Source organism: Macrobrachium nipponense, chromosome 47 (genome assembly GCF_015104395.2).
Source record: "Macrobrachium nipponense isolate FS-2020 chromosome 47, ASM1510439v2, whole genome shotgun sequence".
NCBI lineage: Eukaryota > Metazoa > Arthropoda > Malacostraca > Decapoda > Palaemonidae > Macrobrachium > Macrobrachium nipponense.
In genome coordinates, this window is record NC_087222.1 from 20077721 (window position 1) to 20083720 (window position 6000).

At 34.8% G+C, this 6000-nt stretch overlaps 1 long non-coding RNA gene across 1 annotated transcript in view; it reads right to left on the reverse strand.

The window, feature by feature from the left end:
* Positions 1 to 5360, reverse strand: part of LOC135204751 (uncharacterized) — a 50979-nt gene extending 45619 nt beyond the window's left edge. The window contains exon 1 of the long non-coding RNA XR_010312328.1: positions 5207 to 5360. This is a non-coding gene — a long non-coding RNA (uncharacterized LOC135204751). The remainder of the gene's footprint in view (positions 1 to 5206) is intronic.
* Positions 5361 to 6000: the final 640 nt, after the last annotated feature.

Below are 6000 nucleotides of genomic sequence, written 5' to 3' on the forward strand. Positions count from 1 at the left end.
GCAGGCTAGCCTGCCCCACAGTAGTTACTGCCTAACCACCTTGTTCAAGATTCAACGGTCGTAATTTCAGCTATGCCGTAAGTAATTCCATATGTAAAGGACCGAGGGTTTGTATTACGTGTCGGAACAATCACAGATTCCATTAGCTATTTTCATCCTATTTCATTTTTATCTTCAATTGGCGTGAAAACAACAGTAAACTGTGTTCTCTCATGACCAGTATTTTTTAAATTACTTTTTTCTCCTACTTATTTCTTTGCAAGTCGAATGTTTCAATCCCATGTTCCTGACGGACGATAATTTATAGTCAATAGCAGTGTGAATTTTTTTTCATCAGCTTCTGCTGTAACTGCATCTTAAATTTAGCAGTACTATGTTTCCTTGCCAATAATTTCTTGATATCAAATAAAGGGATAATGCAAAAATATTTGCTCTACTTAATCAACGTCATTTGTAACATATCTACAGTAATTTTTGTACTATAAAACAATAAATGAAATGCAAGCAAAACATTATCATCAGATTCGGTCGGTTGTTGTAGCAAAGCAACTGTTTTCATTCAGTTGTTTATGGCTGTAGCATTTAAGCAACGATTACAGTCAACCTGCCGTATTCACAGACTCTGGATTTGCAGACTCACATATTCACAGATTTCTCTCTGAAACATATAACCCTATTATTCGTGGCATTTTTCTTTGAGAAATGTCCACAAATTCCTGTTTTTTTCTAGCAATTTCATCATAAAATACACTTTTTGTGATAAACTATAAAAAAAAGATACAAACATTTTTAGTGAGTTTTTCTTTAGTTTTAACTAACAAAAGAGGCAGTTTTAAACGCTTTTTTAAGGGTTTCAACTATTCGCGGATTCTAGCTATTTTTGGAAACACTGTATAATGTTACTAATGATACTTTTATCATTCTCTTTTGCTTTTTTAACTCATTTAACTAGAAGACATGATAAATAAAGACATGGAGCAAATGTTAGCAGTCTGAAAAAGGTTATTTTTTCTCTCTCTCTCTTATTCTAGGTTAAGATTTACCAGTAAGTTAATCAAATCTAACAAAAAATTTGTAGCACTACCATGCAGTAGGTGAAGCATAAAGATGGATGCATACCAGGTTGATATCTCCTCAGGCAAGGTCTTTATCCCATCTTCTAGATAAGTAAGTTCAAAATAGTAGAAGAGAATGATAAAAGTAGTTTTAACGTTATATTCGTTAAATAAATGTGTACAGCCATGAACAACTGAATGAGAAACAACTTTTTAGCTAAGTATAACTGAACCGGATAACATCCATCTTGCTTGTATTCCAACCATCGTACAATAGTAAACCATTACCGTAGTTATGGCTATAAAGGACGTAATGTAGAACAGGACTGATATGTTTCTATGTAATAACTTTATTCGCTATGGATAAAAGATTGGAAGGTAATATACTGGTAAATTTAAACTGCAAGTTGTAGGTGAAGCTGAGAAAACAATGTTCAAGCTGCTAATGACTATTATCATGCATCAGCAACAAGGATAAAACTCCTGTAAACGTTGATATGCCATCAAACACAATTGGAGATGAAATAGATAGAAAACTATTTTAATAAAAAATACCTGGCATGAAAAAAACATATTTTACTATTGCTTTTGCGCTGATAAAAGATAAGGAACATAAAGTTCGTATCACGAGAAAATAAAATGAAAATAGCGAACTCAATCACTTTTTTTACACCATAAACATGCCACCAGCAATCTATTGCAAAGAAAATAATTTAGTTCACAACGGGATGTATTCAAGTTATATTTCAACTTGAAAACACATCATGTAACGAAAAAAGACATTGTCCCATATAACTAAAGTATCTAGATACAGGCATTCCCCAGGTTACGACAGGTTCGGCTTACGACGTTCCGAGGTTAAGGCGCTTTTCAATCATATTCATCAGAAATTATTTCCAGGGTTACGACACTTGTTCTAGGGTTACGGCGCCTACAACGCTGATCTGGCAGAAGAAATGTGACACCAAAAATGCAAAATAAACTATATTTGAAGGTTTTTTGGATGGAAAATGCAATAAGAATGTAGTTTACATAGTTTTGAATGCACCCAAAGCATTAAAATTAAGGTTTTTGTAGGATTTTTGACGATGTTCCTGCTTACGACGATTTTCGGCTTACAACGCTTCTCAAGAACGGAACCCCCTGTTGTAACCTGGGGACTGCCTGTATTCATTTATGCTAACTAGAAGCAAGAAAATTCGCTCAGAGTTGAGTTAAGTACAGCGAAATAAACTCGGATCTGCCATCAGCAGATTGCCAAACCAAAACAATGACCACTATGTTAGTATTCTATAATACAATAATAAGAGGATACATATATTATTGGATACAGTGAAGGAATATAACACTTTTTAAAACATTCATGGAAAAGATGCATATTTGTTATGTTTGTATTTTATAATTATATGTAGCCAGCAGCAGCCTTAGAACTTCAATTATGACAATGTCAAACTGAATCTGATTTGTGTATAATTTGTTTGTATAATAAATTATCATATGATCAGATTCTCTTTTTGTGTTCAATTTCTTTTTTGAACTGAATTACCATATGTCAGAATGCAATGAACATCCAAAATTAGCTCATATTAATAATTACTATATCGTACTTGTAGTATATAGTATACTGTAGGCTAGGTTACTGTATATGTATACAATATACCATAGTATATGCTAGGCTAACTCTTGTTAGTGTTACTCAATCTCTCTTTGTGCTGAATTATCATAAGTCAAGCTGCATTGAATGTAGAGAATTAGCTGATTTAAATAATTACTATAACACATATGTATTGAGTATACAGTGTAGTGTAGGCTAGGCTACCATATAGGGTAAACAACCGTGTGGCCTGGCCAACTCACCGACTACCACGGCTAGGCCACCCTCCGAAAAAGTACTTTTAACACGTCCTGACACCGGAGATGGTCATCAGTCACGAGTTGTTGGTGGTGAGAGAAGGAGCTCAAGACCTCTGCTCTTCTTTTGAAGTAAGTATTTTCTCCAAAGTTAGAAATTAAGGCCATATTTTAAGATTTAAACAGAGGGTAATGAAAAGGGTGGCCAACGCAGTGCCCACAACCCCATAACGCTTTCGAAGTTTTTACTTACGATTAAAAAAATTTAGAAGATTGATGCCATTTCGATGTTTGCAGAGTCGCTTGTGTCAACAAACTTCCCATTTGCTGTGCTAAATCCGCACACCACTTGTACCCATAGATGCCGGGGCACTTTCATCACAACAATCATACACCCGACCTCTTACCAGCACTTATTTGTACTTATTCAAGGGGACTACGGCATTCTTTGCGGAGTTTTGTGCTCTTCAATTGTTTATCAGTGTTGTCAATTGGTATGCGTTTACCCTTCAAACTAGGTATAAAACTTACACAAAACTGGGGAAATAAGTGAGATTAGTGTATCTATTTGTAGTATATATACATATTACAGCAATTTTATCATTACTGCATTACTATGACAACTAGAATTCATGGAAACAGTTTGTGAATGAATTGGCATATGTGTGACGCTCCACTAAATTGGCAACAATGAGTCATTTTTCCTCGTGTCATCTGCTCATAAGTATACATCCAAAATATTTGTAATTTTTCAGGGTTAATTTGTTTGCAAAAAAGGGATAATAGACAATGAATTAAATAAACATTAAATAAACTAAATAATGAGTAAAGTAAACCATTGAAGGAATAAAGCTTTGCGTCTCATATTCAGTGTTGTAGTCTGCTGCTCGTAACTGTGTTTGCAGAGTGAGTACTTAGGAACCAAGAACAGCAACGTGGTTCAAGTGCAATGTGGAGTGAATTCAAATCAAAATGTGTATGATTACAATCAAATAAGCACTGTGGAGTTTCAGTTGTGATGGCAGTAAGGATAAAACCACCGATTACAAGGTAAAAATGAATTCAGTTCAAACCATGACCCCAGGAATAAAAAGTTTTATACTTTCACTAATATAGGCAACAAAATGTTGTTTTATTGTGCTGATTACAACTGCAATCTTGAGTAAGATCAATAAACATTACATATATATGCTAACATTGTTCAAATGAGTGCTGGGAAGGCTGGGAAAGATGGTGGATTGTCCGTGGTTAGACCAGCCAGCCACACAATTGCTGCCATATTGGATTTCAAAACTGCCTTGAAAACATATTTTACGAAGAGCGTCACATTCTTATTTTAGTTCGTATGGGGCTTTCACATATCACATTATGTTGACGAAACTTCAATCTTTTGAATGGTATGCTTAAAGTTGTAACTGTATTCTTGTTTCACCAATTAAATATCGAGTGAATAAGGGCTGGCCAACGTGATGACGATGGATCGTCCGTGATTGTTTACCCTATGAAAGGATGGTACTGATTACCCCAGTGAAGGTTAGGCTATATTTGAGATATGATTTCTCCAACAAATGATGAGTTTTTTGGAACCTAACCCCATTGTAAGTAGGAGAATACCTGTAAAAAGAATTTAAAAAACACTGGTGAAAGACACAAAGTGCACCATAGGCTAAATCCTCCTCTACTCATCTTATGATCAATTGAAAAAATAACCTAGGGTAAAAAATCGCATGGTACAGGGGTGGACCATGTACGATCAATGTGTACAACCCCAAGAAAAGTACATTATAACGCGTCCTGACACCGGAGTAGAGGTCTTTAGCTCCGTTTCTCACCAACAACAAGTCGCGTCTGATGCCCACCTCCGATGTCTGGACACATTGTAATGTACTTTTTTTGGGGTTTTACACATTGATCGTACATGGTCCACCCCTGTACCATGCAGTTTTTTACCCTAGGTCATGGGGCTATAGCCTAGCCTAGGCTATAGGGTTATAGATTAAACTGCCGTACCCAAACTTTCTGTCAAATTATTAGGAAATCATACAGTAACCTTGAACCAGAGTCTTAGGACAAAGTAGGCCAGGATACAGGATACAGGCATCCTGTAGCCTACAGCAATGAGATCCTATAGAATCTTATAACTTGAACTTGACATTAACCTATGAGTAAATCATTGAGATATCATAGAATATAACTCATTTAATTTAGACAGTCTCAGGTTAAGACCCCATAGAAGGTTACATCTATTGAGTAACCAAGGAGTACCATAACTACCTAATATATAAACTTCTATAACTCACATTATTAAAGTAATTATCAGTTAGCTTGGAAATTTATCAATTATTGCGATTAATTATGAATTGTCTCGATTATGAAGACGGCAATTAGGCATTATAGAAGATAAAAAGACGTTTGAATAAAAGCTTCGCTACTGAGGGCGTCTCAAATGGCGTCTCTTTGTTGACATTGTGAGCGTCTTCTATTTGACAGTTTATGTTTGTGGTTCTGGTTTAGAAGTGGTTCCTGTTGTTTTCATTCATTCTAATAAGTCAATTGGTGGATAATTGTAAGTATTCAATGGGAATATAGTTAAAAATCCGTGTAATTTACTAACAAACTGGGTAATTTATTGATATTCCTAAGGCAAATAATGTATTCAGGTAATGACAGTTTGTTTATGTTTTGAGCGTCGTCTCCTAAGGACTTCTCGTTTGAATCTGATGTTTTGATTCAAGCCTAATTGATGAAAAGGAGAACGTTAAATATAATCATTGATAATCCTTAAAAAAAACGATATTTCATTAATAGATAACTAGTATAAATGATGATAAGTATTAGTAGTATTAGGTGGAATTTGTTTTTGAAACAACACCCCTGCTTGTTTTTCTCTCTCTCCTTTGTTTATGTTGGTTTAAGTTTTTTTCCCCTATGCAATACCATAATTCTTTTCTATTTTCAACCTCCCATCAGCAGATCTGCAAATTAAAGCAAATACATGCAATTAACTATCAAGGCCTCTATGAGCATTTTGCTATTAACAGAGTCAAATGCTTTTTGGAAGTCTATTTTTATATGCAATATTCAAAAATGCAGT